A 12,475-nucleotide genomic window follows, 5' to 3' on the forward strand; every position below is an offset into this window, starting at 1 on the left:
TAATGGATATGAGATCTCATCAATGCTGGTAATCCCTCCAATGATAGATAACATAATCATCCATATCAACCCATGTGAGGGACACTCATCCACATCCTCTTTTAAGTTTACTTTGTTGACATCATAAGAATACCAGTAGGGCAAATAAGCTTTCTATTCATTATTCTTCACTACTCCCAAATATCTAATTCATCTTCTCACTTGATCATGTGTCTAAAAAGAGTTTGATAACAATCTATTGTGCAGAATATATATGTGTGTGCATAACATGCATATGAATACATAAATGTAAGCATATATAATAAATACATATACATGCGTGCATACATAGCTACATGTATACACATATATGCATATATGCACAATATATATTGTATTTGTGTGTATGCATATACACATATACATACATTAATATACATGTGTCTATGTATATATATATGGGTATGTGTGTATATATATATGTGTGTGTGTGTGTGTATGTGTGTGTGTGTGTGTACACATATATATGTAAAGTCAAGTCTTATTCTTTCCCTCTATCTCCTTGGGAAAAAACAATGTACCATGAGTGATAGGCCGTAGCCTTCGTTCTCATAGGGGAAACCTTATAAGCATTTGAAGGGATTTTCTTTAAAGGTTATAATATATAGGTTGAAAACATCTGAAAAGAACTCTTGAAATGTAATAAATATCCTTTTCATTTTAATGAAATCTCTCATCCACTCTGTGGGACATTGGGACACAAATGAGAACAATCACAAAACTATTATACAAAAAATGTAAAGGTTTGACTAATTCTTTCTCTAGTTATATAATTGCCTTTTAAAATGTAGATATCATTATTTCATAATTATAGTTTATCAAAATTCAAATATATTATTAGCATCTAAGAGAAGTTAGAGAATAAAATTTTCCTCAAAGGCATAATTCCTTTTTTCCCTATGAAATTCAATTTTGTACATTTTGAAAACTTTGTATTCAGGTTATGGGAAAGATTTAATTGTTTTTGTAATTAAGTTCAACACATTCAACTTAATATTGATTAGTAATAATTAAAGCAAAGACTTCCAACCAAGTTTATCATCCCCATCTACTCTTTTTTTAATTTAATACTTTATTATTTAATATTTTTTTAGTTTTCAGCATTGATTTCCATGAGATTATGAGTTACAAGTTTTCTCCCCATTTCTACCCTCTCCCCCACTCCAAGATGCCATATGTTCTGATTGCCCCATTCCCCAGTCAGCCCTCCCTTCTGTCACCCCACTCCACCCCCACCCATTCTTTTTCTGCTTACTTTCTTGTAAGGCAAGATAGATTTCTATGCCCCATTGCTTGTATGTCTTATTTCCCAGTTGCATCCAAAAACAACCTATTTTTGAGTGTCTGCTTTTAAAACTTTGAGGTCCAAATTCTCCCCTCTTCCCTCCCCACCCACTCTCCCAAAGAAGGCAAGCAAGTCAACACAGGCCACACATGTATCAATATGCAAAACACTCCCATAAATAGTCATGTTGTGAAAAACTAACTATATTTCCCTCCATCCTATCCTGTCCCCCTTTATTCAATTTTCTCCCTTGACCCTGCCCCTTTTCAAAAGTGTTCATTTTTTATTACTTCTTCCCCCTATCTGACCTCTCTTCTATCATCCCCCTTTTTTATCCCCCTCTACCTACTTTCCTGTGGGGTAAGATACCCAATTGTTCCCTCCTCAAGTCAAATCCAATGAGAGCAAGATTCACTCATTCCCCCTCACCTGCCCCCTCTTCCCTTCCAACAGAACTGCTTTTTCTTGACACTTTTAGGTGAGATGATTTACCCCATTCTATTTCTCCCTTTCTCCCTCTCTCAATATATTCCTCTCTCTTCCCTCAATTTGATTTTATTTTTTTAGATATCACCCCTTCATATTCAACCCACCCTGTGCCCTCTGTCTATATATATATATATCTATATCTATCTATCTATATCTATATCTATATCTAAATATCTATATATCTATGTATATATCTATATCTATATCTATATATATATCTACATATATATATAGATATATATATGTATATATATATATAGTTATACACATGTATATTCCCTTCAACCACCCTTATACTCATAAAGGTCTTATGAATTACACACTTGATCTTTCCATGTAGGAATGTAAACAAAACAGTTCAGCTTTAGTAAGTCCCTTATGATTTCTCTTTCTTGTTTACCTTTTCATGCTTCTTTTGATCCTTCTGTTTGAAAGTCAAATTTTCTATTCAGCTCTGGTCTTTTCATTGAGAAAACTTGAAAGTCCTCTACTTTATTGAAAATCCATACTTTGCCTTGGAGCATGTGTAGCCATAATGGCTTTTGTTTTCTTTGAATGGCTCAGCTTGCCTCATTGAGCCTCTGGACACTGTGGCTTGCTCTTCCGGGGCAGGAGGCCCGGGGAGCATGCCGGGAAGCAGACAGCTTCCTGTGTGAGGAGTCATGGGGCTGGCTGAGGGGAGGTGTTGGCGGCTATGCTAGGGGGAGGGGCCAACTCAGGAACCAATCGGCCCTGGTCATTTGGGCGGAGCTTGATGATGTCAAAAACCCTATAAGAGGGGAGAGGACAGCTTGAAGATTCTCTCTTCCTTTTCCGGTTGGAGCCAGCGACAGTTACAACGACCGTTACAGAGGCAGTTACGACAGTTACATCGTCAGTTACAGTTGCAGCTTCAGTTACAGACACAGACACAGCTGAGGCAGGAGCTGCCAGTAGCAGAGCTGATCTACGGGAGGAAGCTGAACAAAGACTTCAGTCCAGTGGGTAATCTTATTACCATAAAAGGGGGAAACATGATTTTGCTTTACGCAATCATGTTTCTCTGTAGCCTCCTGGTTACTCTTTCAAGGCGTACTTATTGGGCCTGGAAGATTATGATCAACATATCAAAATGGGGTTGCTGGTTCATGGGTTGGTTACTGTGGAGCCTAAATAAATGTTTTGATTCTTCTGCCTTCTACTTTGAGAGTTTCTTATATCCGGCGATTCCGAACCTTTCAGACATGTTTATGATCCTCTTTGAGATTATAAACTCTGCCCTCCTGATACATTTGGCGTCACGAACAGGATCGCTAGGTATAAGATCTCTATTTAGAAGCAGAACAATTTCAGAGGAAGAGATGAATATCCCAGGATGGGAGGATCCATTTTATTCCTCCCTAGCAAAAGAATTGGCTAAAAAAGCTGGACCCTGTGAAAACTGGGAACCAAGGCTACGGAGAGGAGATCCTAGGGATTTGGAAAAGTGTTTACGAGAAGTTGGGATTCAGTCAGGGGCATCACTATCTAGGCAAAGCTGGATAGTGTTATCAGCCTACCGGCTAGTATACGAAAGATTGAGATTAAGTGAAAGACATGGGGGCACTCCTACCCCACAGGAAGAAGGGGAATCTCAGATAGCAGAAGACCAAACTGACTCAAATAAGAACTTTTCTATTAATGTGGCTAAGAGCAACAGGAGACCAAAAAAGCCCAGAGTGCATTTCAACCCAGCCCAGAAAGAGCCTGATTGCCTGCTTCGTCCTAGCCATGGTGGCAGAGGAAGTGAGTGGGGAGAGAATGAGACAATGTTAGGGGCTGAGGCACAAAACACTACTGGGGTTCAGGATGTGCCTCACACAGAGAATAGGAGATGGTTAAATGATCAGACAAGGGCTCGACCCATACAAAGGAGGAAGACAGAAACCCGAGGTGAAGATTCAGTTACAAGGGAAATTCAGGAAGATTTCTCACCGCAAGAGGTCACAGATATTTTGAGTAGATTCAGCCAAAGAATAGGAGAACCATTGATATCTTGGATGGTAAGACTCAGTGATCAAGGGGCCGGTGGAATATCAGTAGATGGGACAGACTGCATGAGATTCATAGGTATCAGCCATGATCCTCTAGTTCAACAAGCTTTTAGGGAACATCATCAGCAAGGAGATGGTGATAGCGGGACTACTCTGTTGGCATTAGCCGCTGTGGGATGCAATAAGAGATATGCTACTGATTCTATGTGGCCCACTGAGCACAGACCCTGGTATTCACTTAGAGATTGTATCATGAGACTAAAGGAGGAGGTAATGAAGACTGCCATTATGACAGGAACTGCAGACAAATATTACAATGATTCAATGGAACTGCCTCATAGGAATTTAATAATTAGGACAGCTCCCCCTGCTTATAAACAACTAATTTTGAATTTATTACTTGGAGAAGTAGGGAGCCGTCTTACAACAGTGATAAATAAGATTTTACAGTTATATGACTTAGGTGACTGGGGAAGGGATAGATCTCCTCAAGAGAGAAGGGTGAATAACCAGCAAACTTGGCGCCAAAGGAGAGTAACAAGGAAAGAAATGTTTACTACTTTATTGAGAGCAGGGGTAGGTTTTGAAATGATAGATGGAATTCCAACCAATGAATTATACAGAATGTATAGAGGACTTGATAACACGAGAAATAGGGAAATAAGAACTGCTCCTGCAAGCCCACAAGCCACTCAGAGTGAAGGTGACCTTGTGTGATCAACGGATGAAAACTTGTACATTTGGGGAAAGGCTGGGAGGACAATCTTAGTCTATATCTAGGGTGGGATCCTCTTGGCTTCCTCATTATGTTCCTTTTGAAAAGAAACATTTCCCACCTGAGTTTGGCTCTGATGTTGGATCTTTGCATAACTGAAATCTCAACCAAACTTGAGATGATTTTATTTGAAGAATTATAGTCCATACTTGTCTATTCTTTTTGTCCTTTGTTTTGGCTAACCTTGTTGCTAGTTTTGTTTCCTTCAGGCTTAAGCACCCTGCACTTTCCGGTGACTGCCTAAGCATGTAGCATTCTTGGAATTCCTGCCAGCTTGTTAAAGAAATGACCTCTGGAATGGGACTTTTTGGGGGCAGGGCCATCTCTACATCCAATTTCAGCATGAAGAAGCTATGGAAAATGAGACCTTCACCCCTCACCCCAAGATTTTGAGCCCCAATCGTTCAAGGGGGGTGGAAATGATGATAGTGTTCTGTTTACTTATTTTGTGTTATCCTTGCTGTGTTGTTTTATTGTTATGATATTATTGATCCTATGTAATGGATACAAGGATTTAGGGGTGGACATTTGAATTATTAATAATTATTTTGGGGATGATTGATTGAAGAGATTATCTTGCTGGGACCTAGGGGTGGATTGCATTTGAATCGTAAACCAATGTTTGGGAATGTCACTGAATGATATGTTTTGCTTTATAATGAATGATATGTTTTAGTTTCCTTTGTAATTGGATCACAATGTATGTTCTAGGATACATGGCTGATTAGATTATGTATCCTATAACAAGGGGTGGAGTGTAGCCATAATGGCTTTTGTTTTCTTTGAATGGCTCAGCTTGCCTCATTGAGCCTCTGGACACTGTGGCTTGCTCTTCCGGGGCAGGAGGCCCGGGGAGCATGCCGGGAAGCAGACAGCTTCCTGTGTGAGGAGTCATGGGGCTGGCTGAGGGGAGGTGTTGGCGGCTATGCTAGGGGGAGGGGCCAACTCAGGAACCAATCGGCCCTGGTCATTTGGGCGGAGCTTGATGATGTCAAAAACCCTATAAGAGGGGAGAGGACAGCTTGAAGATTCTCTCTTCCTTTTCCGGTTGGAGCCAGCGACAGTTACAACGACCGTTACAGAGGCAGTTACGACAGTTACATCGTCAGTTACAGTTGCAGCTTCAGTTACAGACACAGACACAGCTGAGGCAGGAGCTGCCAGTAGCAGAGCTGATCTACGGGAGGAAGCTGAACAAAGACTTCAGTCCAGTGGGTAATCTTATTACCATAAAAGGGGGAAACATGATTTTGCTTTACGCAATCATGTTTCTCTGTAGCCTCCTGGTTACTCTTTCAAGGCGTACTTATTGGGCCTGGAAGATTATGATCAACATATCAAAATGGGGTTGCTGGTTCATGGGTTGGTTACTGTGGAGCCTAAATAAATGTTTTGATTCTTCTGCCTTCTACTTTGAGAGTTTCTTATATCCGGCGATTCCGAACCTTTCAGACATGTTTATGATCCTCTTTGAGATTATAAACTCTGCCCTCCTGATACAGCATGATACTCAGTTTTGCTGGGTAGGTGATTCTTGGTCTAACTGCTTTCACCTCCAGAATATCATATTCCATGTCTTTTGATCCCTTAATGTAGAAGCTGCTAGATCTTGTATTATCTTGATTGTGTTTCCACAATACTCAAATTGTTTCTTTCTTGCTGCTTGCAGCATTTTTATTTCACCTGGGAACTCTGGAATTTGACTACAATATTCCTAGGAGTTTTCTTTTGGGGATCTATTTGAGGAGGTGATCTGTGGATTCTTTCAATTTCTATTTTACACTCTGGCTCTAGAATATCAGGGCAGTTCTTGATAATTTCTTGAAAGATGATGTCTAGGCTCTCCTTTTGATCATGGATTTTAGGTAGTTCAATAATTTTTAAATTGTCTCTCCTGGGTCTATTTTCCAGGTCAGTGGTTTTTCCAATGAGATATTTCCCATTGTCTTCCATTTTTTCATTCCTTTAGGTCTGTTTTATAATATCTTGATTTCTCATAAAGTCACTAGGTTCCACTTGCTCCAATCTAATTTTTAAGGTAGCATTTTCTTCAGTGGTCTTTTGGACCTCCTTTTCCATTTACCTAATTCTGCCTTTCAAGACATTCTCTTCATTGGGTTTTTGGAGCTCTTTTGCCATCTGGGTTAGTCTACTTTTAAGGTGTTATTTTCTTCATTATTTTTTGGGTCTCCTTTAGCAAGTCATCGACTTGTTTTTCATGATTCTCTTGCATCACTCTCATTTCTCTTCCCAATTGTTCCTCTACTTCTCTTACTTGCTTTTCCAAATCCTTTTTGAGCTCTTCCATGGCCTGAGACCAGTTCATGTTTTTCTTGGAGGCTTTTGATGTAGGCTCTTTGACTTTGTTAACTTCTTCTGGCTGTGTGTGTTTTGATCTTCTTTGTCACCAAAAAAAGATTCTAAAGTCTAAGTCTGCATCTGAGTCTGTTTTCGCAGCCTGTTCATGTTCCCAGCCAAGTACTTGACCCTTGAGCTTTTTGTCAGGGTATGACTGCTTGTAGAGTAGAGAGTACTTTGTTCCAAGCTTTAGGGGCTGCACTGCTGCTTTCAGAGCTACTTCTACACAGCAAACTCTCTCACACCAGCGATCCTCCTCCCCCAAGAACTGCCAACGGGGACCGCAACCCAAATCCAAGCAGGTTTTGCACCCCAGCTCTGATCTGCTGCTTAATTCCTCCCACTGGGTGGGCCTGAGGCTGGAAGCAACCACAGCTGGAGCTCTGGAAGCTTCCCCAGAGCTGCACCACTTCCACTGCCTCTAAGGCTGGGGTGGAACGTGCACTCCTTTCACTCTGGTCCAGCAGTTTTTCCACTAACCTACTCTGCTGTCTTTGATGTTTGTGGGTTGAGGAGTCTGGTAACTGCCACAGCTCAATGATTCAGGGCCCTGTGGCTTGTTCCACCCAGCTCCTGGTCTGGTTTGTCCAGGTGTGACCCATGCAGGGCTGTGCTCTGCTCTGCTCCCAGCACCTTGCGACAGACCCTTCCCAGCACCCATTCAGGCTTTCCTGGGCTGGATCCCTGCTTGCCTCTGCTATTTTGTGGGTTCTGCAGCTCTAGAATTCGTTCAGAGCCATTTTTACAGGTGTTTGGAGGGATTTGGGGGAGAGCTTAAGCAAGTCCCTGTTTTCCAACCACCATCTTGGCTCCCCCATCTACTCTTAAATGAGGCTTCTACAAGTATGATTTTCCAAGAAATTCAGGGAAAATATTTCTGAATGCTACACATAATAGGTATGTGGAGGGGGGAGTGAATTCAGATGATGAAGAATGAGATTAGTTGCCACCAATTACAGAAATAAATGAAAAATTATCAACACATTGCACCATATAAGCTTCTTATTGTTATCCAGTTTATGATAAATTTTGTAATCAAATAGAAATATTGAATATGTGCTAGGATTTTGTATCTAATGTTCACTTACTTAAGAAACAATTACCTCTTACTTAAAAATATATATGTGCATTTTTTGCCAATGAAGATTAGTCAACATAAGGTATAAACATGAAGTCTCCTATCTTCTGTATTTCCCTTCAGCAATAATGTGAACTCTAATTCCATGGTTTTAATTATCATCTCTATTCAAATGACTCCCAAATAGGTATATATCTAATCTTGGTCTCTTCTGACCTCTAGTCCAACATGACCAATTGCATGAGTTTAAATCCAGTCTCAGAAACATTGTGTGACTCTGGGCAAGTCACTTAACCTCTGTTTGCCTGTATCCTCAACAATATAATGAGTTCAATAATAATAATACCTACTTCCCAGTAGTTGTTGTGAGGACCAAATGCAATAATATTTGTAAACTGCTTTGCACAGTGTTTCCAGCATATATTAGGTACCACCCAAATACTGGCTATTATTATTGTTTTTATATGAACATATCATACAATAAAAGTTTTGCTTTTCATTATTTTTTCCTAAGTTGGCACATTAGGCTGAGCAGATTATATGAAAATCCATTCTAATTAATTTTAAGTGAGGAGTACAACATGCCTGGAGAAATGTATGCTGTATGCCAGGATTGCTTGTTAATAGTATTTAATTCTACACAGATTCATATCTCCCTATTTTTATAAGAAAATCACTACTTTTTTTTTGCAAAGTCATCAAAACCACCAAAATATTCACCAGTCAGGACAGTGGGGCCTCAAGGCACATCTTCTAGGAATTAGGTGGTGATTGCATTATTGTACATCATCCTGGCCAGAATACATATGGAATTGTAAGTACAGTTCTAAGTGCTTTGAAGGAAACTAGGGAGTCTAAAGAGGCAAAGGTGAGATTGGAATGCATTACAGTATGGAAGATACCTCGTGAACACAATCACAATCGGGAGTGGAATGTTCTGTATGTGAAAAAAAATGTGTAGGTCAGTTTGGCTGGAATGAATATAGTAGAATGTTGAAGGGGAAAAACATGTTCCAGGAGAACAGAGCAGGCTTGAATTGTGAAGGGCTCTTAATTAACAAAAAGGGAAATTAGCATTTTACCCCAGAGGCACTAAAAAGTAAGAGCTTAGGGACTGACATAGTGAGACATCTGGTTTAGAAATATCAGTTTAGTGGAGAGATGAGGTGGGGAGAGCAATTAGAAGTTTATTACATTAGTCCATTAGTGGCGTGACTAGCTGGCACAATAGATAGCGTGGAAGACCTGTAGTTAGGAAGACTCATCTTCCTAAGTTCAAATCTGGCCTCAGACACTTATTAGGTGTCACCCTGTTTGCCTCAGTTTTCTCATCTGTAAAGAAGATGGAGGAAAATATGGCAAACCACTCCAGTATCTTTGCAAGAAAACCCCAAATGGGGTCATGAAGAGTCAGGTATGACGGAAGATGAACACAGTAGAGTGCAAAGTCATTAGACTTACATATTACTTTCTCTATTTGTAGTGATCCAAACTTGAATATAAGGACTTCATCTCCTAGTCTCCAGTGGATCCATGATTTCATGTTTGCAGGGATTCCTGCCAGTCGCACAAATCTCAGTCAATACCTTCTTGACCTTTGCAACTCATATTCATTACATCCTACAAACTTTCTTCTGAGGCTCCACCAAATGTGTTTCAAGCCTTTTGAAATTCTATAGATCCCACTGTAGTGCTCAGGCTGCCATTCTATGATCTCTCATTCTTGCTACTTGTAAATCCCACCTCAGGCTAGAATGGATGACAGAACTTATGCTACTTCTTGCAGAAAAGTTATAATTTCATTAGTAATATGCTGCATCCCAATTGTTGTCCCCATCATACTTTTCTCCATTGTTATACAGGTATAGAATTAATCTGATCAAAGATCACTCAAAATTTTGAGTCTCCAGAAATTTTGATATCTCATTATTTGTAGTTATATATTTTCTGACATCTATTGGTGTCTAAAAAGATGGGTTTTATATCAGACAGCAACTTGAAATCACTGAAAGTTACATTCATTTTCCCCAGTGAAATCCAGCCCACTTTCTTCCTCATAGTCAACTCCCGACCAACCTTATTGTGTATCTTCAGTGCCTGCCCAAGATATATTTACTGATGGACCACTGCAATGAGCCATCTATCCAACTCCATATTATACTCTGGACAATAGGCATTCTTCATCCAAATGGTTTTTCCAAAGGATTTCAAAAGCTGTTAAAAACACTCTTGCAAGGGATTGTCACCCTTTCTCCAATGCCCTTCCCATTCATCCCTGAGGTGTTACTGACATGTGATTGCTACACATCACATAGAAAGAACCCAGAGTATGACACAACTTGAATTTGTATTAGTTTTATGGTTGCATACAATAGATAATATTGTATGAAATGTCATGTGTGAATTCTTAAAAAATAACTAAAGAATTCACTGGATTCCTGGCTATTGTTCTGTTTTTTTTTTTCAGGAGTATAATAGCCCATTAAATTTAATTATAATATAACTATACAAATAGACCAGCTATTTGCTGATATCTTAGTTCAGAAATGTATACTGGTGTTGTTGTACTTTCTGCTACTTGACAACATATGTGAGAAAACTGATAAAAATTCTGGGTTTATAAACAAAACCTAATCAGACATGTGAAACTGCTAAACAGGTACTCTGCACCCATATTTAACTTTGATCTCAGTAATAATCTAATCTTTCCAGAGGTATCTAAAGCTTATTTTTTATCAGTCTCAAAAGTATCCCTCTGCAGTTTTGAAAAGGCTGGATTGTTATCTTATCTATAGCAAAAATAAAGTCTGCTACCATATGAACCCAAAGCTTCCAGATACTTAAAAATGCAAAAACTCGATTAACAAGCCTTGGCAGTTCTATCAAGGTAGTATCTACCAAAAGACAGATATTATTATTTTAAGATCTATAATTAGGCTGTGCTGCATGACAGATACATCTGCAGCTATTTCTTGTTTTTATCTGATAAATCCCACTAAATCGCATCCATGTAGCATAGCCAAGATGCTCAATGAGCAAACAAAATGGGTTGCGTGTTTTTGCAAAAGAAGCCTTGGCAGGGACTACCTAATCCACCCTCTCAGCTGACAGCATCACTCTGTGATCCCTACCAAAGCTTTTCAGGTCCCATCCTCACTCCCCATCTGCTCCCTTACCAGTAGGGAACATCCCTTGCTAGCCTCCTTATAATCTTGCTCCTTTGGGGGAGTGGGGGAATGAACATGAAGATATATCAATCCTCCAGAAAGCTAAAAAAAATCACAAAGAGATTGAGTGGCTTCATGAGAAAAAAATACATTCATTAGGCAGGTGTGATCCCAGTATGGTACTGAGCAGCTGAAGATAGAGAATGATGGGAGGTTAAGCTACTTGCCATGTCTTAACTAGTACTGACTCAAAGTCTGGTTGCAGGATAAAAACACCATATAGCTGCAAAAGAAATGGAAAACAAAGGGAGTACCAAGAACTGTATGAAACAATAAAAATAGAACTGAAAGAACATACATAATAACTTCAACAGTACAAACAAAAGAATACTAAAAAGTAGTCAAACTCAGATTAAATGCGATGATCTTTCTTGTTTCCAGAAGACTATGATGAAACATATGCCTTTCCTCTGGGCATAGACATATTAGTGGGGAGCATGGAGGCTGAATATCACACATCGTTGTAAGTTTTTAGCAATGTGCTTTTGCTTATCTGTTTTCCTTTGCTCCATGGAAAACTCTTATGTGGATGGGTACTGTATCAGAAAGTGATTGTGGTACAAAAACAAAAGAAACCTTGAAGACATAAATGATTTTTTGAAATACACAGCAGTTTTAAATAGAAGTACAATGGAAAGCCTGGTCAACAAGGGTCACGTCTTTAGAATAGGCAAAATATCATCTGGGCTAGCAATCCATGTGAAGTTTTGATGAGCCTGCTTTCAGAAATACGTGATGAAGGGGCCACTTCCCGCACAATTTCAGAGCAGGTGCAAGTATTCTCTGTTTCCTGTTGGCCCGCTGCAATATGAGGAAATGCCTCACAATGAATTGAACTGAATTATCTGCTGAGCTGGAAATGGTTGTGCATTCAAAGGCTTGAACTGAAGACATTTCTTTCCTCTCCCTAGTTGTGAGCAAGGTCAAAGATGCTATTCAGCTTCAGGTGGGGTAATAGGTAACAACAGCAGCCTACAGCCTGCTTCTAGCTGTTTTATATCCATGCCCACATCATGTGTCTGTGAATACATGGCACCACTGTTCTTCCATCTCTGTTTTGTTTATTCTTATCTAATATTAGGTGAATTAATATCAAGGACAGAACAGACCAGGTGACAGACTTGCAATCTTCTAAATTTCAATAGAGTCTCTAGAATTCCAACAACTGAAGTCAGCAGCAGAATTTGTGAGGAGCTCTATGAGGCAAGTCCA

Source organism: Trichosurus vulpecula, chromosome 9 (genome assembly GCF_011100635.1).
Source record: "Trichosurus vulpecula isolate mTriVul1 chromosome 9, mTriVul1.pri, whole genome shotgun sequence".
NCBI classification, from domain to species: domain Eukaryota; kingdom Metazoa; phylum Chordata; class Mammalia; order Diprotodontia; family Phalangeridae; genus Trichosurus; species Trichosurus vulpecula.